General features: G+C 46.1%; 1 pseudogene; it reads left to right on the top strand.

Annotated features, from left to right (window-relative positions):
* The first annotated feature begins 5,454 nt into the window (after positions 1–5,454).
* Positions 5,455–10,858, top strand: LOC111955448 (type-4 ice-structuring protein LS-12-like; annotated as a pseudogene).
* The last annotated feature ends 10,156 nt before the right edge of the window (positions 10,859–21,014 follow it).

Below are 21,014 nucleotides of genomic sequence, written 5' to 3'. Positions count from 1 at the left end.
TCTATTGTGAAGTGGGGCCGAATGAGAGGGTAATGAGTCAGAGGTCTGGCAGAATGCTTTGAGCTCGTGACGCTCGTTCACGTGAGAGTGAGCTCTGTTCCATTTGCTTTTCTGAAGACAAAGGAATTCTCCGGTTGGAACATTATTGAAGATTTATGTTAAAAACATCCTAAAGATTGATTCTATACATCGTTTGACATGTTTCTATGGACTGTAACGGAACTTTTTGACATTTTGTCTGCTCCTAGTGAACGCGCGTCGTGACTTTGGATTTGTTTACAAAACGCACTAACAAAAGTAGCTATTTGGACATTATCGAAGAAAACAAACATTTATTGTGGAACTGGGATTCCTGGGAGTGCATTCTGATGAAGATCATCAAAGGTAAGTGAATATTTATCATGTTATTTCTGACTTCTGTTGACTGCACAATATGGCGGATATCTTCTTGGCTGGTTTGGGCTCTGAGCGCCGTACTCAGATTATTGCATGGTTTGCTTTTTCCGTAAAGCTTTTTTGAAATCTGACACAGCGGTTGCATTAAGGAGAAGTGGATCTAAAATTCTATGTATAACACTTGTATCTTTGATCAACGTTTATTATGAGTATTTCTGGAAATTGATGTGGCTCTCTGCAAAATCACTGGATGTTTTTGGAACTACTGAACATAACGCGCCAATCAACGTTTATTATGAGTATTTCTGGAAATTGATGTGGCTCTCTGCAAAATCACTGGATGTTTTTGGAACTACTGAACATAACGCGCCAATGTATACTGAGATTTTTTTATATAAATATGAACTTTACCGAACAAAACATACATGTATTGTGTAACATGAAGTCCTATGAGTGTCATCTGATGAAGATCATCAAAGGTTAGAGATGAATTTTATCTCTATTTCTGCTTTTTGTGACTCCTGTCTTTGGCTGGAAAAATGGCTGTGTTTTTCTGTGACTTGGCGGTGACCTAACATAATCGTTTGTGGTGCTTTCGCTGTAAAGCCTTTTTGAACAACAAGATTGCCTTTAAAATGGTATAAGATACTTGTATGTTTGAGGAATTTTAATTATGAGATTTCTGTTGTTTGAATTTGGCGCCCTGCACTTTCACTGGCTGTTTGTCATATCGATCCCGTTAACGGGATCTCAGCCATAAGTTAAACCCAGACTTGGACCACACACCCTGAAAAAGCAGGCTAATGATTGCTTTGCAACACTTGCAGTTAGCCACTGATTCTTTCCAAACCACTCATTGTTGAATTTGCAATTTCCAACTTGTTGTGTAATATTTATGTCCAATGGCCAATGAGCACCGATATGTTTTATCTATAATTTCTCTTCATATGACAAGGATTGAAAAGGATTTGCCAGTAGATTGTCGACTTGATTCATGATGATGACTGCTTGTCTAGCTTGCTAGCTAAGATTTTGAAAGTATGATGTTGACATGATCAGTCCATTCAAAGCTACAGTATATATAACGCGATTTAACGTCATTTTATCTGTGGCCAATGACCCTTCTTGGATGGGCACTTCTAATGTAACTGTATGGCAGCACCCAAGGGGCTTGAATTTTCGAGCTCTCCCCGTAGATTTTTTAGTGACGTAGTGTCCCCATGACTGACAGAACATTGAGCCAATCACGGCGCAACTAGAGAACTTTACTTTACTCTACGCTCCGTATTTTCCTTTGGCTGCCCCACCACCACAGAAAGCACTGAGCTAAGTTTAAAAGCCTGCATTTTGGAGTTGCCTTACTCAATGTTTGTATGTGGCTTTATTAACTCAAAGATTTGTATTTATTTTGTACATTGTTTGCAAACTGATATGTGACACGTATTAATGCCAAAATAACATGCAAAACAGGCAACCAAAAATAAAATAAAATATATATATACTAATTCATATATTTTTGGACCATTCATTATGTTTGTGGGACTCAAAACAGGTGTGGCTCTGTCCGACCCGCCCTGAATGATGGGTCACCACTACAAATAACAGATGATATTGAGTGCCCTTTGCATTCAAAGCCGTAGTAGTGAACACTTAGGCCTAGCTTCTGCATATTTTTCTGAAAGGAAAGTACAAGAGCTCAAGGGCATTGTATGAATCAACACAGTCTGTGATTAACCCAAGGTAAATCGGCACTCCTTCTCTAAGACACTGGAAATAAATGGCACCAGGTTACATGCAGACGTCATATAGAAATGTTTGTGGAGAAATTCCACCATTAATAACTAAAGAATTCTGACCTAATATTACCAAATGCAACATTTATGAATAAAAGGCCATAACAGTATAAATGAATATTAAATGTATAGTTATACACAGACAGACAGACAGACAGACATATATATATATACACAGTACCAGTCAAAAGTTTGGACACCTACTCATTCCAGGGTTTTTCATTATTTTGACGATTTTCTAAATTGTAGAATAATAGTGAAGACATCAAAACGATGAAATAACACATATGGCAGCCCCATTAAATAGTACCCGCAAAACACCGGTCTCAACGTAAACAGTGAAGAGGCAACTCCTGGATGCTGGCCTTCTATGCAGTGTTGCAAAGAAAATGCCATATCTCCGACTGGCCAATAAAAAGAAAAGATTAAGATGGGCAAAAGAACACAGACACTGGACAGAGGAACTCTGCCTAGAATGCCAGCATCCCGGAGTCGCCTCTTCACTGTTGACGTTGAGACTGGTGTTTTGCGGGGTACTATTTAATGAAGCTGCCAGTTGAGGACTTGTGAGGCGTTTGTTTCTCAAACTAGACACTCTAATGTACTTGTCCTCTTGCTCAGTTGTGCACCTGGGCCTCCCACTCCTCTTTCTATTCTGTTAGAACCAGTTTGCGTTGTTCTGTGAAGGGAGTAGTACACAACGTTATACGAGATCATCAGTTTCTTGACAATTTCTCGCATGGAATAGCCTTCATATCGCAGAACAACAATAGACTGACGAGTTTCAGAAGAAAGTCCTTTGTTTCTGGCCATTTTGAGCCTGTAATCGAACCCACAAATGCTGATGCTCCAGATACTCAACTAGTCTAAAGAAGGCCAGTTGTATTGCTTCTTTAATAGGACAACGTTTTCAGCTGTGCTAACATAATTGCAAAAGGGTTTTCTAACGATCAATTAGCCTTTTAAAATGATAAACTTGGATTAGCTAACACAACTTGCCATTGGAACACAGGAGTGATGGTTGCTGATAATGGGCCTCTGTACGCCTATGTAGATATTCCATTACAAATCAGCCGTACAATAGTCATTTACAACATTAACAATGTCTACACTGTATTTCGGATCAATTTGAAGTTATTTTCATGGACAAAAAAATTGCATTTCCTTCAAAACAAAGACATTTATAAGTGACCCAAAACTTTTGAATGGTAGTGTATATACAGTTGAAGTCGGAAGTTTACATACACATTAGCTAAATACAAACTCACAATTTCTGACATTTAATCCTAGTAAAAATTCCCTGTCTTAGGTCAGTTAGGATCACCACTTTATTTTAAGAATGTGAAATGTCGGAATAATAGTAGAGAGAATGATTTATTTCAGATTTTATTTATTTTATCACATTCCCAGTGGGTCAGACGTTTACATACACTCAATTAGTATTTGGTAGCATTGCCTTTAAATTGTTTAACTTGGGTCAAACGTTTTGGGTAGCCTTCCACAAGCTTCCCACAATAAGTTGGGTGAATTTTGGCCCATTCCTCCTGACAGAGCTGGTGTAACTGAGTCAGGTTTGTAGGCCTCCTTGCTCGCACACGCTTTTTCAGTTCTGCCCACAAATTGTCTATAGGATTGAGGTCAGGGCCACTCCAATACCTTGACTTTGTTGTCCTTAAGGCAGAAGTTGCAATTTACTAGGGAGGCAGGGGTACGGGTATTTTTTTTCTTTATTTTAACCTTTATTTAACTAGGTAAGTCAATTAAGAACAAATTCTTATTTACAATGACGGCCTACCCCAACCAAACACTAACAACGCTGGACAAATTGTGCTCCGCCATATGGGACTCCCAATCACAGCCGGTTGTAATACAGCCTGGAATCGAACCAGGGTCTGTAATGACGCCTCTAGTACTAAGATGCTGTGCCTTAGACCGCTGCGCCACTCGGGAGCCATGTATTTGACCAACTCCATTACTATTAAACCAATTCATTATGATTTCAAAATCTTCCTGAATTAACTGAGTTAAGTTTAACTGATCCCAAACGTGCCACTGAGTGCCCTTATTTGTTATACCAAGGGAAAATCCTTGAAACAACTAAATGCTTCAGGGATGGCAATCTTACCACCCGGGAGTGGTGGGAAAAGTACTTAATTGTCATACATGAGTAAAAATAAAGATACCTTAATACAAAATGACTCAAGTAAAAGTGAATGTCCCACAGTAAAATACTACTTCAGTAAATGTACTAAAGTACAGTGGTGGAAAAAGTAATCAATTGTCATACTTGAGTAAAAATATAAAAAGTAAATACTATGTGTCTTCATCAAATTCCGTATATTACACAAACCAGACAGCACAATGTTCTTGTGTTTTAAATATACGGATAGCCAGGGGCAAACTCCACCACTCAGACATATTTTACAAACGCAGTATTTGTGGTTAGTGAGTCCACCAGATCAGAGGCAGTAGTGATGACAATGCGTTGTGTCTGAATTGGACCATATTTCTCTCCAGCCTGAGCATTTGAAATGTAACAAGTACTTTGTGTCAGGGGAAATATGGAATTAAAAAGTACATCTTTTCTTTAAGAATGTGGTGGAGTAAAAGTACAAATTGTCAAAAATATGAATAGTAAAGTGAAAACGACTTAGTAGTACTTAAAATTATTTTTACTTAGTTACTTTACACCACAGCCATCCGGTGATCAAACCATGCCTCCACAGACCTATGGGGTCAAGCTAATCCTAGCACTTTCTTCTCTCCTCAGGTGCCATACTCAGCAGCCATGAAGTTCTCCCTTGCCGCCCTAGTTGTCGTGCTCGCTCTGGCACACTTTAAGTGAAAAATCTTCATAAGTGAAAGGAACACTCTGTCGTTAGTTTCTCCCCTGTGGTAGCACTCAGAATTAAATACACAATCATAGCTGAAACAAAAACACGTACACACACACACAGTCTCATAGATTGCATTCTGTATGGAGATTATGTGGATCTATAACTATATTTCATATATCTGCACGATACACTGAGTGTACAAAACATTAAGAACACCTGCTCTTTCCCTCACATAGACTGACTAGGTGAATCCAGGCGAAAGCTATGATCCCTTATTGATGTCACTTGTTAAATCCACTTCAATCAGTGTAGATGAAGGGGAGGAGACAGGTTAAATAAGGATGTTTAAACCTTGAGACAATTAAGACGTGGATTGTGTATGTGTGCCATTCAGAGGGTGAAAATATTTAAGTCCATTTGAACGGGATATGGTAGAAGGTGCCAGGAGCACCGGTTTGTGTCAAGAACTGCAATGCTGCTGGGTTTTCACGCTCAACAGTTTCCCGTGTGTATCAAGAATGGTCCACCACCCAAAGAAAATCCTGCCAACTTTACACAACTGTGGGAAGCATTGGAGTCAACATGGGACAGCATCCCTGTGGAATGCTTCGACACTTTGTAGAGTCCATGCCCGATAAATCTGGGCTGTTCTGAGGGCAAAAGGGTTTCCTAATGTTTGCTATACTCAGCGTATAATACAACAATACTGAGAGATATGCGAGATATAGGAATCTTATATTGCAGAGTTGGTGGATTTATTTATAACTCATGTATTTTAAATGACTGTATGTAGAGAGGGTCTTGTATGTGTTGTTGTATGCTGTATGGGCATAAACGGTTTGAGTACAATGTTGGAATATGTTAATGAAGTTATCCTCTGGCTACCCATAGGAAGCCAAGCAGCACAGTCCCCCGAGGTTGAGACGCTGGCACAGTATTTCCAGGATCTGTCAGCTCAGCTGACCTCCACCACTCAGGAGCTAGTGCAGAAGATCCAGTCAGAGTGAGTGACATTTTTTAAACTATTAACTGTGAAACAAACACAACACATCTTCATTCTTTTGCATAATTTACAATAAACAGCAGTCAAAAATAATGCTGTAGAATGGATGCTTCGCAACAATCATATACATTCCAAAATTAGATTAAAAAAATGCTAATGACTGTAACGGTGCTCTAGCTCTTCCTCCTCCTCGGACGAGGAGAGGAGAGAAGGATCGGTGGACCAATACGCAGCGAGGTATGTGACAGGACCCCAAAATAAAAATAATGGGGAAAAAATTTTAATTGAAAACCAAGGGGGCGGAAAGAAGCGACGAACACTGACACGAACTATACTTGACTTTAAACAAAACAACAAACGGAGTAGAACAACCTGAACGTAAGAACTTACATGTAACTCGAAGAACGCACGAACAGGAAAATGACTACATAAAATGAAAACGAACAAACAAACCGAAAACAGTCCCGTATGGTGCAACAGACACAGACACAGGAGACAATCACCCACAAACAAACAGTGAGAACAGCCAACCTATATATGATTCTCAATCAGAGGAAATGAATAACACCTGTCCCTGATTGAGAACCATATAAGGCTAATTAACCAACACACTCCCACATAGAACAACACAACACAGACTGCCCATCCCAACTCACGCCCTGACCAACTAAACACATACAAAACATAGAAAACAGGTCAGGAACGTGACATAACCCCCCCCTCAAGGTGCGAACTCCGGACGCACCACCAAAAAGTCTAGGGGAGGGTCTGGGTGGGCATCAATCCACGGTGGCGGCTCAGGCTCTGGGCGTGGTTCCCACCCCACCATAGTCACTACCCGTTTCGTAGCCTCCTCCAAATGGCCACCCCCAAATTAACCCCACTGGATTAAGGGGCAGCACCGGACTAAGGGGCAGCACCGGACTGAGGGCGGCAGCTCCGGACTGAGGGACGGCAGCTCCGGACTGAGGGACGGCGGGATCCTGGCTGGCTGGCTCTGGCGGATCCTGGCTGGATGACGTCGATCTGGCGGATGACCTGGCTGGATGACGGCTCTGGCGGATCCTGGCTGGATGACGGCTCTGGCGGATCCTGGCTGGATGACGGCTCTGGCGGATCCTGGCTGGATGACGGCTGGCTCTGGGGCTTCTGGCGGATCTGGCTGGATGACGGCTCTGGCTGGTCATGGCTCGCTGACGGCTCTGGCTGGTCATGGTCTGCGCATGGTCATCGCTGACGGCTCTGGCTGGTCATGGCTCGCTGACGCTCTGGCTGTCATCGCACTGACGGCTCTGGCTGATCCGGTCTGGCGGAAGGCTCTGGCTGATCCGGTCTGGCGGAAGGCTCTGGCTGATCCGGTCTGGCGGAAGGCTCTGGCTGATCCGGTCTGGCGGAAGCCTCTGGCTGATCCGGTCTGGCGGAAGGCTCTGGCTGATCCGGTCTGGCGGAAGGCTCTGGCTGATCCGGTCTGGCGGAAGGCTCTGGCTGATCCGGTCTGGCGGAAGGCTCTGCTGATCCGTCTGGCGGAAGGCTTAGCGGCTCCTGTCTGGCGGACGGCTCTAGCGGCTCCTGTCTGGCGGACGGCTCTGTAGGCTCATGGCAGACGGGCGGCTTTGCAGGCTCATGGCAGACGGGCGCTTTGAAGGCTCATAACAGACGGGCAGTTCATGCGGCGCTTGGCAGACGGACAGTTCAGACAGCGTTGGGCAGACGGGCAGTTCAGGCGCCGTTGGGCAGACGGGCAGTTCAGGCGCCGTTGGGCAGACGGCGCTTCAGGCGCCTTGGGCAGACGGGCAGTTCAGGCGCCGGTGGCAGACGGGCAGTTCAGGCGCCGCTTGGCAGACGGGCAGTTCAGGCGCGACGCTTGGCAGACGGGCAGTTCAGGCGCGCTTGGCAGACGGCAGTACGCGCGCTTGGCAGACGGGCAGTTCAGGCGCCGCTTGGCAGAGGGCAGTCAGGCGCGTTGGCAGACGGCAGTTCAGGCGCCGCTTGGCAGACGGGCAGTTCAGGCGCCGCTTGGCAGACGGCAGACTCTGGCCGACTGAGACGCACTATAGGCTGGTGCGTGCGCCGGAACTGGAGGTACCGGCTAAGGACACCTCTTAGGCTAGTGCGGGGAACAACAACAGGGCACACTGGACTCTCGATGCGCACTATAGGCCTGGTGCGTGGTACCGGAACTGGAGGTACTGGCTGAGGCACGCACCTCAGGGCGAGTGCGGGGAGAAGGAACAGTGCATACAGGCTCTGGAGACGCACAGGTGGCTTAGTGCGTGGTGCCGGAACTGGAGGCACCGGCCGAAGACACACACCACAGGAAGAGTGCGTGGAGGAGGAACTGGGCTCTGGAGACGCACAGGAAGCCTGGTGCGTGGTGTAGGCACTGGTGGTACTGGGCTGGAGCGGGGAGGTGGCGCCGGAAATACCGGACCGTGCAGGCGACTGGCTCCCTTGAGCATTGAGCCTGCCCAACCTTACCTGGTTGAATACTCCCCGTCGCCCGACAGTGCGGGGGGAATAACCCGCACCGGGCTATGTAGGCGAACCGGGACACCATGTGTAAGGCTGGTGCCATGTAAGCCGGCCCGAGGAGACGCCTGGTGGCCAGATATGTAGAGCCGGCTTCATGGCACTTGGCTCAATGCTCAATCTAGCCCTACCAGTGCGGGAGGTGGAATAACCCGCACGGGCTATGCACACGTAAGGAGACACCGTGTGCTCTACTGCGTAACACGGTGTCTGCCCGTACCTCTCGTCTCCACGGTAAGTACAGGGAGTAGGCGCAGGTTTCTACCTGACTTCGCCACTCTCCCTTTAACCGCGCTTTTCGGTTTCAGCAATGTCTCCTGCTGCCTCCTCAAACCACGCTCCTGGGCTTAGCTGCCTCCCTCTCTTCAATGGAGCGGCGATATGCCCTGTCTGAGCCCAGGGTCCTTTTCCGTTCAATATTTCCTCCCATGTCCACGAGTCCTGGTTTCCTTGTGCGCTCTCCCCCGTCGCTTGGTCTAGGTTGGTGTGATTCTGTAACGGTCTCTAGCTCTTCCTCCTCCTCGACGAGGAGAGGAGAGAAGGATCGGTGGACCAATCACGCAGCGAGGTATGTTGACATAATGATTTATTGACAAGCGACGAACACTGACACGAACTATACTTGACTTTAAACAAAACAACAAACGGAGTAGACAAACCTGAACGTAAGAACTTAATGTAACTCGAAGAACGCACGAACAGGAAAAATGACTACATAAAACAACGAACAAACAAACCGAAACAGTCCCGTATGGTGCAACACAGACACAGGAGACAATCACCCACAAACAAACAGTGAGAACAGCCAACCTATATATGATTCTCAATCAGAGGAAATGAAATAACACCTGTGCCTGATTGAGAACCATATAAGGCTAATTAACCAACACACTCCCACATAGAACAAACAACAGCAACTGCCCATCCCAACCTCACGCCCTGACCAACTAACACATACAAAACAATAGAAAACAGGTCAGGAACGTGACAATGACTGCAAAAGCTTAACAGGCAATGTGTTTGAACTTATTTTCAAATATATTTTTGGCACTCTCCTTTGTCAATATTCAGACCACTAACCACCAGCTTCCTCCAAACAGGACGTTCGTAGAGGATGGAAAAGGCCAGCTGCAGCAGATCCAGGCCAGCTGAAGCCCCTGGCTGAGAACATGCAGGCCCAGCTTAAGCCTCTGGTCGACAACTTCCAGGCTCAGATGGAAGACTCTTACGCAAGCTGATGGACCAGACAAGTCCCTCGGCCAATAAAGCAGTTATTTTTCAATAACCTTATCACCTGGGACCGAATCAACAGCTCCATGGGCTTCAATCAGCCAAAACCAATCCACCAAGAGTTGAACCAGACAAGCTTTCAACCCTCTGCTTAAGTCAATCAAATCAATCAATCAATCAAATGTATTTATAAAGTCCTTCTTACATCAGCTGATGTCACAAAGTGCTGTACAGAAACCCAGCCTAAAACCCCAAACAGCAAGCAATGCAGGTGTAGAAGCACGGTGGCTAGGATAAACTCCCTAGAAAGTCTTCTGTATTTGTGCCAAGACGAATATTGTTGACATGCAAAGACAGACAGTAGTAATCCAGAACATCATTACAACTTGGAAACTGGTTCTGTGGTCTCTATTGTAATTTGTAGTCTATTCATTTTCACTGAAATTAGTTTCCAGTCATAAATCACTTCACATATTTGTTTGGTGTACGATTATTGAAAATCTGTTTAATTCCTCAATTTAGGAATTCTCGTTTCAATAACCCATTTTATTCCATCACAGGTCATACACTACCAACCCAATCCCTCAATTAAAACATCAATACACTCCCCTCCGTATTTATTTGGACAGTGAAACTAAAATGTGTACTTTTGGCTCTTCTACAGCATTTTGTATTTTATAGCAAATGTTTCATATGAGGTGACAGTACAACATGTCACCTTTCATCTGAGGGTACTTTAATACATATCGTTTTTACCGTTTTTAAATAAAAGCAGTGGAGAACCGGGTTGTCGCTACATGGTATACAGCTACATATCAGTAATAAAGGTAAGACCCAGGTGCAGACTGTCGAGGTAACAATGTTTGTTGTTGCAACAGGGGCAGGCAAAGACAGGTCAAGGCGGGCAGGGGTCGAAGATCCAGGGTAAAGCAAAGGTACAGTATGGCAGGCTGACTCAGGGTCAGGGACAGGCAGAGTTCAGTAATCCAGAGGTGGAGCAACAGTACAGGACGGCAGGCAAACTCAGGGTCAGGGACAGGCAGAAAGGTCAGGCGGGCAGTACAGGGTGAGGATAAGCAGAGGTCAAAAACCAGGAAGATGAGGAAAGAGAGGCTGGGAAACGATAGGAGCTGACAGGAAACTGCTGGTTAGCTTGAACGAACAAGACGAACTGGCAACAAACAGACAGAGAACACAGGTATAAAAACACAGGGGATAATTGGAAAGAGGGGCGACACCTGGAGGGGGATGGAGACAAGCGCAAGGACAGGTGAAACAGATCAGGGCGTGACACTACATATGGAAGTGACACCTACGTTGCATAAATTGTCTTTTATTTTGTTGTTTCGGGCAGAATTTTTGCATTTTAATTACGCATAAACCTAAGCAGTGTCCTAACCTTTACCTAATTATTTTAACCTGCTATGTTAATTATCATAACCTGCTGTGTAAGTTCTCTTAACCTATGAAAAGTAAATTCTGTTCGAAGCTGTATACCATCTAGTCCTCACCGCAAAACCATGACGAAAGTAACGCGGTGCGGAAGTAACACACCCATTTTCTCAAATAACACAGAAGCTAGAATGACGTAATGACACACGCATGTGCCTAATGAGGAAGACAACCTCCCAGCAAAAAATCTGTACGCTTGCAACAACATTTCAACCAGTTATATACACAAGTTGTTTTGAGCAAGGGAAAGTAAAAAAAGAAAGACGTGTTTTTTGTAGAATTGTGTTTTTAATTTTTTTCCTGTTCCAGACATCAAATCAAATTTTATTTGTCACATACACATACACATGGCTAGCAGATGTTAATGTGAGTGTAGCGAAATGCTTGTGCTTCTAGTTCCAACAGTGCAGTAATATCTAACAAGTAATATCTAACAATTCCCAACAACTACCTACTACACACAAATTGAACAAGTAATCTAACAATTCCCCACCAACTACCTAATACGCACAAATCTAAAGTGGTGAATATATGGATGAGCGATGGCCAAGTGGCATAGGCATGGTGCAGTAGATGGTATAAAATACAGTATATACAGTGGGGAGAACAAGTATTTGAGACACTGCCGATTTTGCAGGTTTTCCTACTTACAAAGCATGTAGAGGTCTGTAATTTTTATCATAGGTACACTTCAACTGTGAGAGACGGAATCTAAAACAAAAATCCAGAAAATCACATAGTATGATTTTTAAGTAATTAATTAGCATTTTATTGCACGACATAAGTATTTGATACATCAGAAAAGCAGAACTTAATATTTGGTACAGAAACCTTTGTTTGCAATTACAGAGATCATACGTTTCCTGTAGTTCTTGACCAGGTTTGCACACACTGCAGCATGGATTTTGGCCCACTCCTCCATACAGACCTTCTCCAGAACCTTCAGGTTCTTCTTCTTTGTTTTGTTGATGTTGAGCAAGAGGTTGTTTTCCTGTCACCACACTCCGAGTGCCCTCCCCTCCTCCCAGTAGGCTGTCTCGTTGTGGGTTGGTTATCAAGCCTACTACTGTTGTGTCATCTGCAAACTTGATGATTGAGTTGGAGGCGTGCGTGGCCACGCAGTCGTGGGTGAACAGGGAGTACAGGAGAGGACTGAGCACATACCCTTGTGGGGCCCCAGTGTTGAGGGTCAGCGAAGTGGAAATGTTGTTTCCTACCTTCACCACCTAGGGGTGGCCCGTCATAAGGACCCAAGTGCACAGGACCCAAGTGCACAGGGAGGGGTTGAGACCAAGGGATTCCAGCTTGATGATGAGCTTGGAGGGTACTACGGTGTTGAATGCTGAGCTGTAGTCAATGAACAGCATTCTTACATAGGTATTCTTTTTGTCCAGTTGGGATAGGGCAGTGTGCAGTGTGATGGCGATTGCGTCATCTGTGGACCTGTTGGGGCAGTATGCAAACTGAAGTGGGTCTTGGGTGGCCGGTAAGGTGGCGGTGATATGCTTCTTGACTAGCCTCTCAAAACACTTCATGAGGACAGAAGTGAGTGCTATGGGGCGGTAGTGTTATGCTGGTGAATGAGGACCCAAAAGCGACGTAATAGTAACAGAGTCTTTATTCCAGTATAAAACAAATAATGATTCTCCTGGAAATCCAAAACAGGAAACTGAAATCCTCTCGTCAAAAGAGAGGAACGACTGGAGACGCGACCACAGACTGCAGGTCGCTTCAGGAAGGCACTGGCCGTAGCTGACCTAGACACCTGCTCACWCGCAGCATCTGAAGAAGGCAAAGAACACGACAGGGCGGAACAAGGACACAGGAACAGCAAACATCAAACAAGAATCCGACAAGGACAGAAGCGGAAAACAGAGGGAGAAATAGGGACTCTAATCAGAGGGCAGAAATAGGGGACAGGTGTGAAGAGCAAATGAGGTCGTTAGGAGAATGAGAAACAGCTGGGAGCAGGAACGGAACGATAGAGAGAGAGAGAGCGGGAGAGGGAGAGAGGGAGGAAGGAGAGAGAGAGAGAAAGAGAAAGAACCTAACAAGACCAGCAGAGGGAAGCACAGGGACAAGACATGATAATCAATGACAAAACATGACAGTACCCCCCACTCACCGAGCGCCTCCTGGCGCACTCGAGGAGGAACCCTGGCGGCAACGAAGGAAATCATCAATCAACGAACGGTCCAGCACGTCCCGAGATGGAACCCAACTCCTCTCCTCAGGACCGTAACCCTCCCAATCCACTAAGTACTGGTGACCACGTCCCGAGAACGCATGTCCATGATCCTCCGTACCTTGTAAATAGGAGCGCCCTCGACAAGGACGGGGGGGGGGGGGAGGGAAGACGAACGGGAGCGCGAAGAAAAGGCTTGACACAAGAGACATGGAAGACAGGGTGGACGCGACGAAGATGTCGCGGAAGAAGCAGTCGCACGCGACAGGATTGATGACCTGAGAGACACGGAACGGACCAATGAACCGCGGAGTCAACTTGCGAGAAGCTGTCGTAAGGGGAAGGTTACGAGTGGAAAGCCACACTCTCTGACCGCGACAATACCTAGGACTCTTAATCCTACGTTTATTGGCGGCTCTCACAGTCTGCGCCCTGTAACGGAAAAAAGTGCAGACCTGACCCTCCTCCAGGTGCGCTCACAAACGTTGGACAAAAGCCTAGCGGAGGGAACGCTGGACTCGGCGAGCTGGGACGAAAACAGAGGAGGCTGGTAGCCAAGACTACTCTGAAACGGGGATAGCCCGTAGCAGACGAAGGAAGCGAGTTGTGAGCGTACTCAGCCCAGGGGAGCTGTTCTGCCCAAGACGCAGGGTTTCGAAACGAAAGGCTGCGTAAAATGCGACCAATCGACTTTGTTGGCCCTTCTGCTTGACGGTTAGACTGGGATGAAACCCGGAAGAGAGACTGACGGAAGCACCAATCAAACGACAGAACTCCTCCAAAACTGTGACGTGAATTGCGGACCTCTGTCTGAAACGGCGTCTAACGGGAGGCCATGAATTCTGAACACATCTCAATGATGATTTGTGCCGTCTCCTTAGCGGAAGGAGCTTAGCGAGGGGAATGAAATGTGCCGCCTTAGAGAACCTATCGATAACCGTAAGAATCACAGTCTTCCCCGCAGACGAAGGCAGACCGGTAATAAAGTCTAAAGGCGATGTGAGACCATGGTCGAGAAGGAATGGGAAGCGGTCTGAGACGACCGGCAGGAGGAGATTACCCGACTTAGTCTGCGCGCAGTCCGAACAAGCAGCCACGAAACGGCGCGTGTCCCGCTCCTGAGTAGGCCACCAAAACCGCTGGCGAATAGAAGCAAGCGTACCCGAACGCCGGGTGGCCAGCTAACTTGGCAGAGTGAGCCCACTGAAGAACAGCCAGACGAGTAGAGACAGGAACGAACGAAAGGTTACTAGGACAAGCGCGCGGCGACGCAGTGTGAGTGAGTGCTTGCTTTACCTGTCCTCTACATTCCCAGACAGTCAACCCGACAACACGCCCTTCAGGGAGAATCCCCTCGGGGTCGGTAGAAGCCACAGAAGAACTAAAGAGACGGGATAAGGCATCAGGCTTGGTGTTCTTATTTCCCGGACGATAGGAAATCACGAACTCGAAACGAGCAAAAAACAACGCCCAACGAGCTTGACGTGCATTAGTCGTTTGGCGAACGGATGTACTCAAGGTTCTTATGGTCAGTCCAAACGACAAAAGGGACGGTCGCCCCTCCAACCACTGTCGCCATTCGCCTATGGCTAAGCGGATGGGAGCAGTTCGCGTTACCCACTCATAGTTGCGTTCCGATGGCGACAGGCGATGAGAAAAGTAAGCGCAAGGATGGACCTTATCGTCAGACTGGAAGCGCTGAGACAGAATGGTCCCACGCCCACCTCTGAAGCGTCAACCTCGACAATGAATTGTTTAGTGACGTCAGGAGTAACAAGGATAGGGCGGATGTAAAAGCCTTCTTGAGGAGATCAAAAAGCTCCCTGGGCGGAACCGGACACTTAAAGCAAGTCTTGACAGAAGTCAGAGCTGTGAGAGGGGCAGCCACTTGACCGAAATTACGAATGAAACGCCGATAGAAATTAGCGAAACCGAGAAACGCTGCAACTCGACACGTGACTTAGGAACGGGCCAATCGCTGACAGCCTGGACTTAGCGGGATCCATCTGAATGCCTTCAGCGAAATAACAGAACCGAGAAAAGTGACAGAGAGACATGAAAGGCGCACTTCTCAGCCTTCACGTAGAGACAATTCTCTAAAAGGCGCTGGAGTACACGTCGAACGTGCTGAACATGAATCTCGAGTGACGGTGAAAAAATCAGGATATCGTCAAGGTAAACGAAAACAAAAATGTTCAGCATGTCTCCTCAGTACATCATTAACTAATGCCTGAAAGACAGCTGGAGCATTAGCGAGACCGAACGGCAGAACCCGTATTCAAAATGCCCTAACGGAGTGTTAAACGCCGTCTTCCACTCGTCCCCCTTCTGATGCGTACGAGATGGTAAGCGTTACGAAGGTCCAACTTAGTAAAGAACCTGGCTCCCTGCAAAATCTCGAAGGCTGACAACATAAGGGGAAGCGGATAACGATTCTTAACCGTTATGTCATTCAGCCCTCGATAATCCACGCAGGGGCGCAGAGTACCGTCCTTCTTCTAACAAAGAAAAATCCCGCTCCGGCGGGAGAGGAAGAAGGCACCACGGTACCCGGCGTCGAGAGAAACAGACAGATAATCCTCGAGAGCCTTACGTTCGGAGGCCGACAGAGAGTATAGTCTACCCCGAGGGGAGTGGTCCCCGGAAGGAGATCAATACAACAATCATACGACCGGTGAGGAGGAAGGGAGCTGGCTCTGGACCGACTGAAGACCGTGCGCAGATCATGATATTCCTCCGGCACTCCTGTCAAATCACCAGGTTCCTCCTGAGTAGAGGGACAGAAGACACAGGAGGGATAGCAGACATTAAACACTTCACATGACAAGAAACGTTCCAGGATAGAATAGAATTACTAGACCAATTAATAGAAGGATTATGACATACTAGCCAGGGATGACCCAAACAACAGGTGTAAAAGGTGAACGAAAAATCAAAAAGGAAATGGTCTCACTGTGGTTACCAGATACAGTGAGGGTTAAAGGTAGTGTCTCACATCTGATACTGGGGAGAAGACTACCATCTAAGGCGAACATGGGCGTGGGCTTCCCTAACTGTCTGAGAGGATGTCATGTCTCCGAGCCCATGCTTCGTCCATAAAACAACCCTCAGCCCCAGAGTCTATCAAGGCACTGCAGGAAGCAGCCGAACCGGTCCAGCGTAGATGGACCGACAAGGTAGTACAGGATCTTGATGGAGAGACCTGAGTAGTAGCGCTCACCAGTAGCCCTCGCTTACTGATGAGCTCTGGCTTTTACTGGACATGACATGACAAAATGTCCAGCAGAACCGCAATAGAGGCAAAGGCGGTTGGTGATTCTCCGTTCCCTCTCCTTAGTCGAGATGCGAATACCTCCCAGCTGCATGGGCTCAGTCCTGAGCCGGTGGAGGAGATGGTTGAGATGCGGAGAGGGGAAACACCGTTAACGCGAGCTCTCCTCCACGAGCTCGGTGACGAAGATCTACCCGTCGTTCTATGCGGATGGCGAGTGCAATCAAAGAGTCCACGCTGGAAGGAACCTCCCGGGAAAGAATCTCATCCTTAACCTCAGCGTGGAGTCCCTCCAGAAAACGAGCGAGCAACGCCGGCTCGTTCCAGTCACTGGATGCAGCAAGAGTGCGAAACTCTATAGAGTAATCCGTTATGGATCGATCACCCTGACATAGGGAAGCAGGGCCCTGGAAGCCTCCTTCCCAAAAACAGAACGATCAAAAACCCGTATCATCTCCTCTTTAAGTTCTGATAATCGTTAGAACACTCAGCCCTTGCCTCCCAGATAGCTGTGCCCCACTCCCGAGCCGACCAGTAAGGAGTGATATGACGTAAGCGATCCGAGCTCTCTCACTAGAGTACGTGTTGGGCTGGAGAGAGAACACAATATCACATGGGTGAGAAAAGAGCGACACTCAGTGGGCTGCCCAGAGTAACATGGTGGGTTATTAACCCTAGGTTCCGGAGACTCGGAAGACCAGGAAGTAGCTGGTGGCACGAGACGAAGACTCTGAAACTGTCCAGAGAGATCGGAGACCTGAGCGGCCAGGGTCTCAAGGCATGACGAGCAGCAAACAATTCCTGCTCGTGTCTGCCGAGCATTGCTCCCTGGAACTCGACGGCAGTGTTGAGAGAATCCATAGTCGCTGGGTCCATCTTGGTCGGATTCTTCTGTTATGCTGGTGAATGAGGACCCAAAAGCGACGTAATAGTAACAGAGTCTTTATTCCAATATAAAACAAATAATGATTCTCCTGGAAATCCAAAAAGGAAACTGAAATCCTCTCGTCAAAAGAGAGGAAGAGACTGGAGACGCGACCACAGACTGCAGGTCGTTCAGGAAGGCACTGGCCGTAGCTGACCTAGACACCTGCTCACTCGCAGCATCTGAAGAAGGCAAAGAACACGACAGGGCGGAACAAGGACACAGGAACAGCAAACATCAAACAAGAATCCGACAAGGACAGAAGCGGAAACCAGAGGGAGAAATAGGGACTCCAATCAGAGGGCAAATATGGGACAGGTGTGAAAGAGCAAATGAGGTCGTTAGGAGAATGAGAAACAGCTGGGAGCAGGAACGGAACGATAGAGAGAGAGAGAGCGGGAGAGGGAGAGAGGGAGGAGGAGAGAGAGAGAGAAAGAGAAAGAACCTAACAAGACCAGCAGAGGGAAGCACAGGGACAAGACATGATAATCAATGACAAAACATGACAGGTAGTCATTTAGTTCAGTTGTCTTTGCTTTCTTGGGTACAGGAACAATGGTAGCCATATTGAAGCATGGAAGATAGGGGGCGATTAAATATGTCTGTAAACACACTGGTGTGCGCAAGCTCTGAGGATGCGGCTAGGGATGCCATCTGGGGGGGGGGGGGGGCGCAGACTGACGAGCCGTGACGGTGGAACTGTATTATTCTCAAAGCGGGCAAAGGAGGTGTTTAGTTTGTCTGGAAGCGTGACGTCGGTATCCGTGACTTGGCTGTTTTTGTTTTTATAGTCCGTGATTGCCTGTAGACCCTGCCACATACGTCTCGTGTATGTGAGCTGCGACTCCACCTTGTCCCTGTACCAGCATTTTGCTTGTTTGATTGCCTTGCGGAGGGAATAACTACACTACACAGCCATATCTCCAGACTTCTTTCCATGGTTAAATGTGGTGGATCGCGCTTTCAGTTTTATGCAAATGTCGCCATCCATCCACGGTTTCTGATTAGGGTAGGTTTTAATGGTCACAGTTAGTACAACGTCTCCAATGCACTTATTTATAAACGCACTCACCGAGTCAGCGTATAGGTCAATATTGTCCTCTAAGGCTGATCGGAACATATTCCAATCCGCGTGATAAAAATAATCTTGGAGCGTGGCTTCCGATTGGTCAGACCAGCGTTGAATGGATCTCGTCACTGGTACATCCTGTTTGAGTTTCTGCCTATAAGCCGGGACGAGTAAGATGGCGTCGTGGTCAGATTTGCCGAAGGGAGGGCGGGGGAGGGCTTTGTATGCATAACGGAAGTTAGAGTAGCAGTAGTCAAGAATATTTGCCCTACGTGTCGTGCAATCTTTATGCTGATAAGATTTCGATAGCATTGTTTCCAAATTTTCTTTGTTAAAATTCCCAGCTACAATAAATGCAGCCCCGGATATATAGTTTCCAATTTACATAGAGTCCAGAAAAGTTCCTACACAAATTGGTTTAATTATTCATTTACTAGCTAATTAAATGGGAACACAGGATAAACATACACACTTTCCAACGGTTATTGATTGGAGACTTCATATGCTGAAAACAGATCCCTAGCGGAATGACAAAAACATGGCTGCTTGTTAAAGAAGAGATGGAGAGAGAGAGGGACGGAGACACTGGTACATTTAGAAACTACTCTCACCTACAGTAACCATATACTTTGCACACGAACCGCCGCCCGCTTTGAGTACGAAATCATAAATGTATTTATGTGAAATGACTGGGTTCGCCGGGGATCTCTCTGTGAATAGGGCAGCCTTGGAAAGGGGATTGGGCCTTTTGGCGGCACTCTTGTAAGGCTCTGATTGTCCGAAATGGTTCCAACAAGTCTTCTACTGTTGTCCTTCTTTGTAGTTGTCCGGTATCCTGTGACTTGTCGTGTAGTCCTGAAAAGAACTACAGAGTTGACTTTCCTTCCATTCACTCTTGAAGAGACTTCTTTGAAGATAGGCTAGCCAGCTATATCGATGGTTCCCCAGTGGGGTGATGAGAGTAGCGTAATATGATGGTTTGAGCAGAGTAACAGAATGGTCCTACTTAAATTCGCTTTCGAAGATACTTTACTTACAACAGCTAATCAGCTGTACCAGATATTGTCCGGGGAGGTGAGTTTATCGTCTCCACCTCGTGTTGAGATTCAATGTTCAAAACATTTTAAACGTGCAGCTTCATACTTTTTCCGGTCTAATGTGTTTTTTTTCTTAACACATCATTTATACCTTTTGCTTGAAAGGGGTGGCTCACTTCGGGGCGGTGACTACTCACAGTGCAAAGTTATAGAAAACAATTCTCTCTTACAGCTTCTCACATCACATCCCTATCTTAACAAAATCATTTAAATAATTTTTCATATTACATGCAACACATAGTAATTACAACGCATAGTATGGAAACTTCATATATGTACTGTAGTGGGTATACTTTCCAAGTTACAGTATTTCCTTTATAACATTTTTAATGACAAACAAAATGACATTAGTGTTCTATAGATCGCCTCTGACCGTTCCCCATGTTCTACATTAGAAATGTTTTTCCAGTATTTGCTTTTGAACGTGGTAGAGTTTCAGCGGGAAAAATGTCTGTTGAGACAAAGCACATTCCTTTGGTGGATTTGGAGAGCACAGGCCTGGATCTTCTCCCTTGATTTACAACAGTACGTGAGTTGTTAATCCCCACTAGTTATTTCCTTCCCCGTCTACGTCTGACTGAAGTCATTCATTGCAAACCTGATCTGACCTATTTGGATTCTCATGGACAGTCATGACACAGATATTGTGCACTTCTCGCTAGCCCTTACTTCCGACAAAGCATGTGTTACTTCGGCCCGCAGTAGGTACAAAAGTTGTGGTAGTTCTGTTCTCTGTCTATTTCATTTGAACTCCTTTAACCTAGAAATGAAATTACAGTTGCTAATGGTTGAGGACATGTATAAGTGGTTTATAGTAAAATATGGTGGCTCTAGCTCTATCAATCTCTGAGTACGTAAGAAAATAAAGTGTACCTTTCGTCCCAGTTCTTCCCCACTTTATGTATCTAGCCCCCCGATTTGAAGAAGTTAAGTATTTGAACAAATGTACTTATAGTGTATGAAAGAAGTTAAACGTTTAGTATTTGGTCCCATATTCCTAGCATGCAATGATGACATCAAGCTTGTGACTACATACTTGTTGCATAATAATAATGTCACACAACTCGATTCTGGAGAAATTGGTTTTCAAACAGCTAAATTATTAATGTTCTAGTAGGTCTTTAAGGTACTCTGGCACTGGCCTTTTAACTATCCCAAAGCCTAGGACCAAGAGGGAGGGAGAAGCATTAAATAAACAAAAATCCTCAGCAATCTATACACAATACC

The sequence above is a fragment of the Salvelinus sp. IW2-2015 genome, linkage group LG31 (genome assembly GCF_002910315.2).
Source record: "Salvelinus sp. IW2-2015 linkage group LG31, ASM291031v2, whole genome shotgun sequence".
In the NCBI taxonomy this organism is placed as follows: domain Eukaryota; kingdom Metazoa; phylum Chordata; class Actinopteri; order Salmoniformes; family Salmonidae; genus Salvelinus; species Salvelinus sp. IW2-2015.
The sequence above is the reverse complement of the archived record's forward strand: the minus strand, read 5'-3'. Positions and strand labels throughout refer to the sequence as shown.